Below are 10,838 nucleotides of genomic sequence, written 5' to 3' on the forward strand. Positions count from 1 at the left end.
CACACACACACACACACACACACACACACTTCCCCGTACTTGGGCCCTGAAGAGCATGAAGGCATGAGAACTGCAGTGGTCATGTGCATGTGCCACGCTTCTGCCTGCCCTACGTCCACACTCACTCAGATCATATGGTGCCAAGAGAGGAAACCAGTGTTGGATAGAGGAGCACAGGAACACTCAACCAGAATCAGGAAATGGAAAGACTCCAAAGTATCTCCTCCACATGCCTAATCAGCTACAAAGTAGACATGACCCTGACCCAGGAGCACCTGGGATCACAACAGTCCTTACTGCATCTAAGAGTCCAGAGGGAAAGATACTGGTCTACAGAGAGAAAACACCCTGCAAAGAAGAGTCCACATGTCTTCTCATGGAGAATAATTCTGACTATTTTAATTCCTTATGAATCTGACTTGATAAACATTCCTAGCTAATAAACGGGTTATATTAAGTAATACTTCCCAGTTTTCATTCATTTTATTACACCCATGTGACCCTGTTTGTCTCTTAGTTAAATGATGTGGCCTTGTAAAAAAGAAAAAAAAGAAAGGAAGGAAGGAAGGAAGGAAGGAAGGAAGGAAGGAAGAAAGAAAGAAAGAAAGAAAGAAAGAAAGAAAGAAAGAAAGAAAGAAAGAAAGAAAGAAAGAAAGGTGTAGCATTTCAAGGAGGCATGCTGAGATAGGAAAACAGAGTAGAGCTCTGTCAGCCATTTCCAGGAACCCCAGCCTGGGCGAGCCCTGTGGGGGCCTGGCAGGTGGGAGGGAAATAAGGTGGATCTGAAGGGAATGGAAAGAGGAAGAGAGCTATAGGACTAGCATCAGACAGAAGGGAAAGGCTGTGGTCCCACAGATGGCCCTAGGCCTCAGTCCTGAAGTTCACCGGCCTCTTCTTACAGCCACTCTTAGCAGATGTCATGTGATCTTAACCAGGAGAAAGGACTTTATGGATGAGGCGACAGAGGCCTCCGTGTTTATGTGACAAGTGCTTGGTCCCACAGCCAATTCTTTACCAGCTAAAATTTGGCACCTTTGAGCAGAGGTAGCTAGAGGAAGGATAGATTCGCCGGGTGAGGACATGGCTGTGCATTAAATCTCTCAGCACATTTTTACTGAGGACTTGATCTGTACCAGATTAAGTCTTAACTAGAGACAGAGGAGAATAAAGCTGTTAGCATTTAGGCATTCTGCTGGCGTGCCCCTGTCACCTGGAAGGATGCCCTGGCCAGTGCTCAGGTAGTACTCTGCACTGCTCAAGGTCACCCTGTTTAAAAGGCAAACCCATCCACCCTTCCTTCCCTGCCTCTCTCTGCCTGTCTCTCTGTCTCTGTCTCTCTGCCTCATTCCCTCCTCCAATAAAAAAAATAATAAATAAATAAATAAAATATATAAGGAGTAAAAAAAAAAATCACATGATGGCCTCTCTCTCTCTCCTGCGCCATTTTTTAAATTATAACAAAAGCCAATAACAGTTCCTGCTCCTGCAACGCTAGGGACACCAACATTAAAGAAATAGGCACAGACCTAACTAGAGCCAAGTGTCCTTTGTCCCAGGAAAGGAGAAGAGAGGGAGGAGAGCAGAAGCAAGTGCTCCCACAAGACCAGCAGTCTCAGCCAGTTCCATCTAGGAGAAGTAAGATGGACCAAACAAGAACAAAAAAAGGGAGGGAGATGAGCCCCCCCCCAGCTGAAGGGGAGGGAGGACTGGTAGGGAAGAAGCTGGAGCCCCATCAGGAGAGCACCCACCTAACAGGCACAAAGCCCTAAGTCTGTGAGGCCAGCAGCACTCAGGAGGTGAGGTCAGGATGGGCAGGAGTTCAAAGCCATCTTCAGCTAGCCTAGCTGGGGAGTCTGTCTGAGGGAAAGGGAAGGGGAGGGGTGGAGGGAAAAGGGAGGGAGGGAGGGGAGGGGAGGGAAAGGAGGTGGAGGAGCATCTGGGGAGGGGTGTCCTCTTGACCCCGCCCCCTCTAGGTTTTGGCTCAGCCCTGGGCCCAGGCTGACAAGGCTCCTGTTTCTCTTTCCTAAACCTCCAAGATGACCTTCCCAGCTTTGCCTCCTTCATTCCTGCACCCACCTCTGCTGTGACTGGACCCACCCCACCTTCCAGGGCCCATCTGACCTCTTTTCTCCTCAGAGCAGCTACTTTCAGGATCCTGCAAACCAGGTCCTCGGCTCCCAGACCCCTTCTGGCCAGGCTAAGAGAGGACACTAGTGAGAGGCTTCAGTGACAAAGGGGTACCTGGACTCCAATGAGGGACTCTCCCAGAGATTCAGGAACTCAAACTTGGGAAAGGAGCCCCATGTCCCCCAGCCCAGAGAACCTCGGAACCATGTGACCTTTGGATCCCCCTTAACTGGAGAGAAAGAGGTCAAGGAGTGGCCCCTCCCCTTCCTCCCCGCCCCCACATTTGCTCTCCTGGTTAGACACTCACTGGAGGACCCAGTGGAGCAAATGTGGGGATGGACCCCTCCCCTCCTATCAAAACATTATCAGACTAAGGAGACATTATTGATCTGAACTCTTTTGGATAGGCATGAGATTAAGGGTTTCCATCACTGAATTGCCCCATGCCTGCCCACAGGAGGGAGTTAAGGGGCTAGGCTGGAGCAGACAGGGCTTGTTTGGCTTAAGTCTTAAGGTCTCTTTCTTCTTCTGGGTTCATTTCCCCATCATTTCTAAGGTTTCCAGGACCTCTCCCATCCCTTCATGTTCCTCTGCCCTCCTCTGGTTGCTCAGCCACCAGGAACATCTGTCCCAGGAAGGTTCTTGTAAGTGAAGAGTGAGGGAAGAGTTGGTTTTCTCATCTCTGCAATACTCCACTGCTAAGTGTGAATAAAAATGCTCTTGGCAAACTGCCCTCTTGGCCAACAGCCTCCCTCGAGTGCACCCCAGGCTTGGCTGTATTCCTTCTGTGTTCCGATCATTGGCGGCGCTAAATGCAAGCCAGGAGTCCTGATGGGAAATCACAGGAGGACCAGAGACTTGGAGTGGGACTGGAATCACCCGGCCAAGCTCCTTTCTTCTACCACCACACCCGAGAGAGAGAAAGGTGAACTAGGCAGGAGCCCCAGAGTGTCAGGGAAATGAGGGAATTGGGTTCCAAAGAAAGACCTTAAGACCTCTGTAGAGGAGCTCTGGACAAAACTCTAAAGGTTAAAGTGGAAGAGAAGCTAGCTGGAGCTCAATTCCCTCTGCCCGTGCTGGGCTCCTAAGGCTGAGCAGCAGAGCCTACTTGACGCCCCTGGTGGCAGAGTATAGGGAACACATTCGCGAGTCTGCTGAACCTGAAGGCAGTCAATGGGAGGAGTGCTGCGGAAGCCAAGGCCACTGCACCTTGCTGCTCTCCTGCCTCCAGGCTACCGATGACAGGCTTGGATTCGTCTTCAGCTCCTGAGCTAGAAAGGCCTAGAGGGTTCCTCTGCCCATTCCAAGTTCCTCTTGGAGCCTCACTCACATTTACTTTCTGCAGCCTCTCAGTCTTGTGACAACGCACTGTCGGTCACCTGGAACGGGTAAGGAGAGCGGCAGAGGACAAGCATAAGCCTCGTGCACAGAAAGGCCAAGATGATCCCAAGGAGAAGGGGTCTCTGTCCCCCTCTCTCAGCCCAATGTCAAAAAACAAACAAATGAAGACTCTTTCCCAGCATTCTTCACTGCCACAGTGAAAACCACTTCCTGCCTCTCCCAGCGCTTCTGTCTCCTTCGCAGAACTATAAAGACCAGTACAGGGCTTTTCCGTCGCTGTTCTCGGTTTAGGTGACAAAGCAGTGTTGCCTAGCGAGGCACCAGGAAGTGGATGGTACACTCATTGGGCCCGAATCCTGTTCAGAGTGGCTAGCCCTAAGGACAAGGGTTTCTTCATAAAAAGAAATTATGTGTTCTTCACCTGGTCCCACCTCCTCTCAGTGGTGTGTGGGGATTGTAATCCCATATTTCTGGTAATGAGAAATGCTAAGATTGTCCTTCAGGATAGTAAAATCCACCGTGAGAACTCACTTCCAGGCGCTGCTCTCTTTGCTGCAGACCACAGACCTTTTCCACATGACACCGTTGGCATTTTTTACTGTGTGATTTGTTGTTGAGGGCTGTCCTGGACACTCCTGAATCCTTATCAGAACATGGGTCCATACCCAGAAAACAGTAGAAGCCCCTGCCTCAACCTAGTTGTGACAACCCAAACTACCTCCAGACAGTGCTAGATATCTCCTGGGGGAGGGGGAGAAACTGCCCTGGGATGAGGATTGAGATCCAGTAAATTCAGCAAATCCAGGTTTTCTGGCAGAGATGGAAGCAGTGTTGAAGATGTTGCAAGAGCGCCCTCTAGTGGCTAGAGTTGGTACTCTGCACTCAAAGCTCTGAACTCGACTTGTGTGCCAGTTCTATGAGAGATGGCAACTGGGAGTCTCTGAGATGAGGAAGTGAACTGCAGGTGTATTTGATACGGTTGTCAATACATCAAAGCGCAGGTGTATTCGATACGGTTGTCAATACATCAAAGGGCAGGTAGGTGTATTTGATATGGTTGTCAATACATCAAAGTTCAGGTGTATTTGATATGGTTATCAATACGTCAAAGCACAGGTGTATTCGATACGGTTGTCAATACATCAATGGGCAGGTGTATTCAATATGGTTGTCAGTACAACAAAGGGCAGGTAGGTGTATTTGATATGGTTGTCAATACATCAAAGTTCAAGTGTATTTGATATGGTTGTCAATACATCAAAGTTCAGGTGTATTCGATATGGTTGTCAATACATCAATGGGCAGGTATATTCGATATGGTTGTCAATACATCAGTGGGCAGGCGTATTCGATACGGTTGTCAATACATCAATGGGCAGGTGTATTTGATATGGTTGTCAATACATCAATGAGCCAGCTGTCTAGGGCAGCAATGGAGATCAGACACCAACTCCAGACATCACACACTTGGCACCCTGTGACCTTCAGCCCCAGGTGGGGAAGGCTCAGGGAGCACTCAGGATTTCTCGGGAGCAGCACCTCAGGGCATCCTCAGCAGCCACTGTGCTCCTGGGCCTTCCTCTGTGTTGCTAGAAATCCTGGGAGACTCATGAGGGCTTGAGACTTTTGGGAGTCTAAATCCCAGACTGCCAGAAGGGACCTCTGAGATCCCAGAGGGAAGGGGTTGTTTCAAATCACAGGGAAGATGAGCCAGATCAGGAATATAAATTTCTTAGTCACCAGTCACCATAGCCATTTAAAAGTCGTTGGTGTGCGAGTTACTGTGTGTACAGGGTGCCTTTTAGAAGTTGACTCTGTGTGGTTTCTCCATGTGACTCTATAAGTAAGCACTTTTCTTTCCAGGTACATCTGACAGTTTGGTGCTTTCTCTGGCTGTCTCGGGCATCAGTTCAGTGTCTGGTGTTCTCTGGTGCTGCAGGCTTGTGAAGCGCACTAGATTACGCAGCGAAGCCTTGGAAGAAGTGTGAGGCTTAGAAACAGCAGCAACTGTTGGCTTCCCTGAGTGGGTGGCAGTGTGGATAGTCCTCATCCTCCCTTTCATTTCCTCGTGTTGGGTGATTCTGTCCCGGTGAAGATATTGTTGAACGTGCCTGCACAGAGGTAGATGGCAGAGAGCAATCGTGGCAACATGATGCAGTCAAGCTAAGGCGGATGCCCTTGGCTTACACCGCCCTGGTACTCTGAGTATGAGCTAACATGCTGCTAAAACACATACCTACAAGAGAATGACAGGTCTCTTATGATCATCTGCAAAAGTTAGGAATTCATACCGTTGAATGGCTATACTTTACATGGCCAGCCTTGCAGTAGGAGGCATGGTAGGTTTATTAACACTAATATCACCACAAACATGTGAGAAATGGGATCATATTGATGTCACTAGGCTCTGTGAATTTTTCAGGTACATATAATCTTAAATGACCATATTCATGCAACTGTATATATATATGCACACACATACACTTATAAATGCAATTCAGCAGACATTTATTAAATGCTTATTATTAATTTGGCTGGTTGCTTGCTTGCTTGCTTAGTTTTTGGATTTTCTTTATTTATTGAGACAGTCTCACTATGTAGCCCTGGCAAAGAGTTTTCTATATAAACTAGGCTAGCCCCAAACTTGTAGCAATCCACCTGCTTCTGCCACACAAGTGTTGGGATTCGTTTGTGCCACTGTTCCCAGCTTTCTACTGTGCCTGCTGTCATGAAGATAGGGACATGATGAAAATACTGGGTGAAAATTCATGACATTGTAACAGATTTAGATATATGTCACTCAACTTACTTCCAGAAAGGATCATGTTTTTAAAAACTGCATTTAAACATCACTCACTATGAGTCAACCTGTGATGATTTGAATAACACCTCCACCATAGGCTCATGTATCTGCCTGCTTAGGCCCCAGTTAATACACTGTTTGGGCAGGGTTAGGATGTGTGGCCTTGTTAGAGGAGGAGTGTCTCTGAGGGTGGACTTTGAGGTTTTAAAACCCCATGCCAGACCCAGTCTCCCTCCCTCCCTCCCTCTCCCCCGCCCCCTGCCCTGCCTGCTGCTGCAGCCTGAGGATCAGAATGTGAAGCTCTTGGATGCTGCTTTAGCACCATGCCTGCCTTTGTGCCACCACACTCCCCACCATGACGATAATGGACTTAACCTCGGGAACTATAAGCAACACCCACCACCCACCCCCCTCGCACACACACACACTAAATGTTTTTCTTTATAAGAGTTGCCTTGGCTATGGTGTCTCTTCACAGCAATAGAACAGTGACTAAGACACTAGCCATGGCCTAAGAGCTTCCTGTGTCATTTCAACCAATGCAGGAACTTCAGGAGATAAGCCCTGTTATCAACCCATGGTACAGAGAGATAAAGCAACTTGCCTGGGCAGCGTTCCTGCTAAGCTACAGAGGTAGGATGCAAAGCCAAGCAGTCTCCCTGCAGCCTGACCCGGATGCAGCTGCAGGATGCCAACTGCAAAGCAGTCTTCCATTGTTGCCAATCCCCAGCCTGAACCCCTTTCACTCCATCTGGACAGATGCCACAGGTAGTCAGAGAAGTCTGAGCACTGGTCTTTGGATGGCTGACTTGACAGTAAGGAGAGGCAGCAGTAGATGGTGCCCTTTTGTGTAGGGTAGGTGTATAGACCCAGGCAGTCAAATTCCTCAAGCCTTCTCCCAGGCTCTGCCACCTCTCGCCATCATCTCCCTGCCCTGGCTGAGCTTGTGCTGTTCATCAGCGTCTTCAGCCCATAGCCCAATGCTGCAGCAGCTCATGGAGAGGCAGCAAAGACAGCACAGCCAAGTGTCTCTCTGCCTGGCTGAGCAGCCTGCTTGCATAGCCATAGGATGCCACCAATCACAGTCACTTACAAATGGTGCTTTGTGTTTGCACCAATCACAGCCCTGCTTCTCTGCCAGGCACAGCAGTTCCTGTGTGGAGCCACCAAAGGAGGTGCTCCCCCTCTAGCCTAGGCGAAAATGGTCGCAAGGTCATTTAGAGTTCACTGAGGCTTGTGGTAGCAAAGCTCGGACAGCTGCAGATTAAGGAACCAAATAGCCCCATCCCTCCTGTGTCTGCTTATTTTCTGGGAAATGAACATCAGGAGTGCTCACAGGAAACCTGACACTGACGCTAAAGAATGATTCTATCAGGCTTAATAGTGTGTAAAACCTACCCGTACCAAAGGAAGGAGTGAGTTCCCTTCTCTGTCTAGCTGGGTGTCCTAGTTAGGGCTGTTCCTGCTGTGATGAAACACCAGGAGCAAAAGCAGCTTGGGCAGGAAAGGGTTTATGTCACTCAGAGTTCCACATCACCGTTCATCATCAAAAGCAGCGAGGACAGGAACTCCAGCAGGGCAGGGACCTGGAGGCAGGAGCTGATGCAGAGGCCGTGGAGGATGGTGCTTACTGGCATGATAATCATGCCTTCCGCAGTTGCTTTCTTATAGAACCCAGAAGCGCCAGCCCAGGGGTGGCCCCACAATGGGCTGAGCCCTCTCCATCACTAATAATGAAAAGTGCCCTACAGCCAGATCATATAAAACATCTCCTCACTGTAGGTTCCCACCTTCCAGATAACTCTAGCTTGTGTCAAGTTGACAAACAACTAGCTAGTTATAATTTGGGTGTTCCTGTTTTAAAATCATGAACAATAATATATCAGTAACAGAATATTGGCTTCAAGAAGGACAGCAAGTTCAAGGCCGGCCTGGGCTGTACAGTAAAGCCCTGTTTATTTTTTTAACGAAAATAACATACTATTGAAATGGCATTTTAGATTTATACTGTATCTGTGGGGATGGAGAGATAGCAATAGGGAAAGCAAAGGGAGTGAAATGGTGGGTGGACAGCTCGTGAGACATTTCCAGCCACCAAACCGCAGTCCTGGATTTACTCCATCTTGTGTTTGTGGTTTTTAGGGTGAATGATGTTTCTAGGGTCCTTTTCAGTCACTTGAACTAAAAAGCCACTTTCCTGAAGTGGCAGTGCTGTGGCTGTTTAGTCACTGGTGAGTCTCTCGCACCCTAGCACCATAGGGAAGCAAGGGCTGAGCAGTGGAGCTGGAGACAGCACTCAGACCACTCATCCATTTTCTGTTTCAAGTTCAAAGACCCCTGAAGAGAACAGTTGTTCTGGGGTCTCCACAAACAGCTAAATCTGTGTTACCAATTGCTATGTGACAATTTTTCTGACCCCCCCAACTTAGCAGTGAACTAATAGGGAAAAAAAATCTGGGAATAAAATCTCTTTTAAGCCTGGCAGCCTACATCCATCCCCCTGGAACACACACAGTGGAAGGAGAAAAGTGACTTCTACAAGTAATGTTTACTGTAGCATGAAGGTACACACACACACACACACACACACACACACACACACACCAGGCAATCAATGTAAAAGGAAAAAAGCTAAACAAATCCACAATTCCCCAGCTCTAAAGACTTGCTGCCATAAAGTGGCTCCTCTTCAGCCTCTCCTTTCTTTTTCTTTTTCTTTTTTTGACAATGCCTCACTATGTGAAGCTGAGTAGTGACCCTCCTGTCCCCAACTCTACCACCTGAGTGTCAAGATTGTAAGTGCCACCATACCTGACTCACATATCTGATGCTAGGCCTAGGTCAGCCCCAGCATCCATTCCAAATCCTCTTTCACCCTCCTTTTCTAGCCTCTTGGTGACTATTGCACTTCCCACTATGGCACCCTTCCCTGCTGTCCTAGTAAGGGTTTCTATTGCTGTGATGAAGCACCACGACCAAAAGCAAGTTGGGGAGTAAAGGGTCTATTTGGCTTCCACTTTCCCATCATCATAATCCACGACTGAAGGAAGTCAGGACAGGAACTCAAGCAGGGCAGGGACCTGGAGGCAGGAGCTGATGCAGAGGCTGTGGAGGGTGCTGCTTACTGCCTTGCTCCCCATGACTTGCTCATCAAACTTTCTTATATAACCCAGGACCACCAACCCAGGGATGGTACCACCCACAAGAGGCTGGGCTGATGTGGGATACCCCTCTTTATGCTGTGAATATGTTTTATTACCATTGGTTAATAAAGAAGTTGCTTTGGCTTATGGCAGGGCAGAATATACTCGGTGGGAAATCCAAGCAGAGAGAGAGAGTTAGAAAGAAGGTTGGAGTCAAGAAGAGAGGAGTCAGGCAGCCTTCGGAGAATCAAGATGTGAGCCATGAGTCTCATGATAAAACACAGAACAACAGAAATGGATTAATTTAAATTGCAAGAGCTAGTTCATAATAATCCTGAGCTAATAGGCCAAACAGTTTGTAATTTTTTTTAAAAAAAAGTAAGCTTCTGAGTCGTTATTTTAAAAGCAGCTGTGGGAGCAGGTGGGCTGAGAAACATCCAGCTACACTGGACCCTTTCATAAGTTTTTTGGAGAGAATATTCTTTTAATATCAACAGTGACACTGTATAACAGCACAGGGAGGAGAGAGTAGAGAGAGAAGATGGTTGGGCTTTCTCTCCCTAACCAACCTGGATCTGAAGAGCAGAACCCCAACAGCTTAGGAGCCACTTAGTGAAGAGGAGGGGAGGGGCTGGAAACCAAGGCTTGAAACTTAAATAGAGGATGGTAAACTGGGAGAGGCCTGGTAGTGAGAGGGGGGTGGTGGCTGAGGAGCCCTTGGCCCTGCGCAGGATGGAGTCTCTGGCTGCTCCTTCGATGGGATCTCCAGGACGGCTGGGATGGAGCGCTGGTGGGCGTCAAGGGCATGCTGAACCATCTCTGCGATGTACTGGTTGATGAGAATGGTGCCAATGTCATCCCTGTTTAGAAACTGCCTGAAAGCATCTTCGATCTCACTGATGGTAGTATCCTTCTCCACTAACAGGAAATTAGGGTGGCAGTTCTTGTTAAGCTCCCCTATACCGCCCAGCAGGAAACCTGTCACCGTGTCCGTCTCCAATCACCGCACTAGTTTACCCCTGCCCGCCATTCCATCGACAGAGCAGAGTGCTCACCCCATATTAATCACTAATTAAGACGTTGCCTTACAGGCTTGCCTACAGCCTGGTCTTACGGAGACATTTTCTCAATTAAGGTTCCTTCCTTTCAGATAACTAATTAACTCTATCTTGTATCAAGTTGGCAAACCAGCAAGCACCTTCTGTTGTCCTTTTCCCCAGAACCCAGAGCACACAGCCCCTAAACCGACAACAGCATCTGCCCCCACAGATAACAAACAAGGAAGGTCAGGAGGGTAAAACACCTACACCAACTTCAGTTAAGTTCACAAGGAGAAGCATATAGTTGAAGAGGATCTGAGTTGTCTGGAGCCTCAGGGAGGTAGGTGGAGCCAGGTTTTCCGCGCAGTAGAAAAGCCACAGAGG

The 10,838-nt window shown here is 48.3% G+C and overlaps 2 pseudogenes; one reads left to right on the top strand and one right to left on the bottom strand.

Moving 5' to 3' along the window:
- Positions 1 to 2,120, top strand: part of LOC126516095 (ETS translocation variant 3-like protein) — a 9,962-nt pseudogene extending 7,842 nt beyond the window's left edge.
- A 7,854-nt stretch (positions 2,121 to 9,974) lies between these two features.
- LOC126516096 (V-type proton ATPase subunit F-like) lies at positions 9,975 to 10,444 on the bottom strand (annotated as a pseudogene).
- Positions 10,445 to 10,838: the final 394 nt, after the last annotated feature.

This window comes from Alexandromys fortis, unplaced genomic scaffold (genome assembly GCF_014885135.2).
Source record: "Alexandromys fortis isolate MF-2015 unplaced genomic scaffold, M_Fortis_MF-2015_v1.1 scaffold_152, whole genome shotgun sequence".
Taxonomy (NCBI): domain Eukaryota; kingdom Metazoa; phylum Chordata; class Mammalia; order Rodentia; family Cricetidae; genus Alexandromys; species Alexandromys fortis.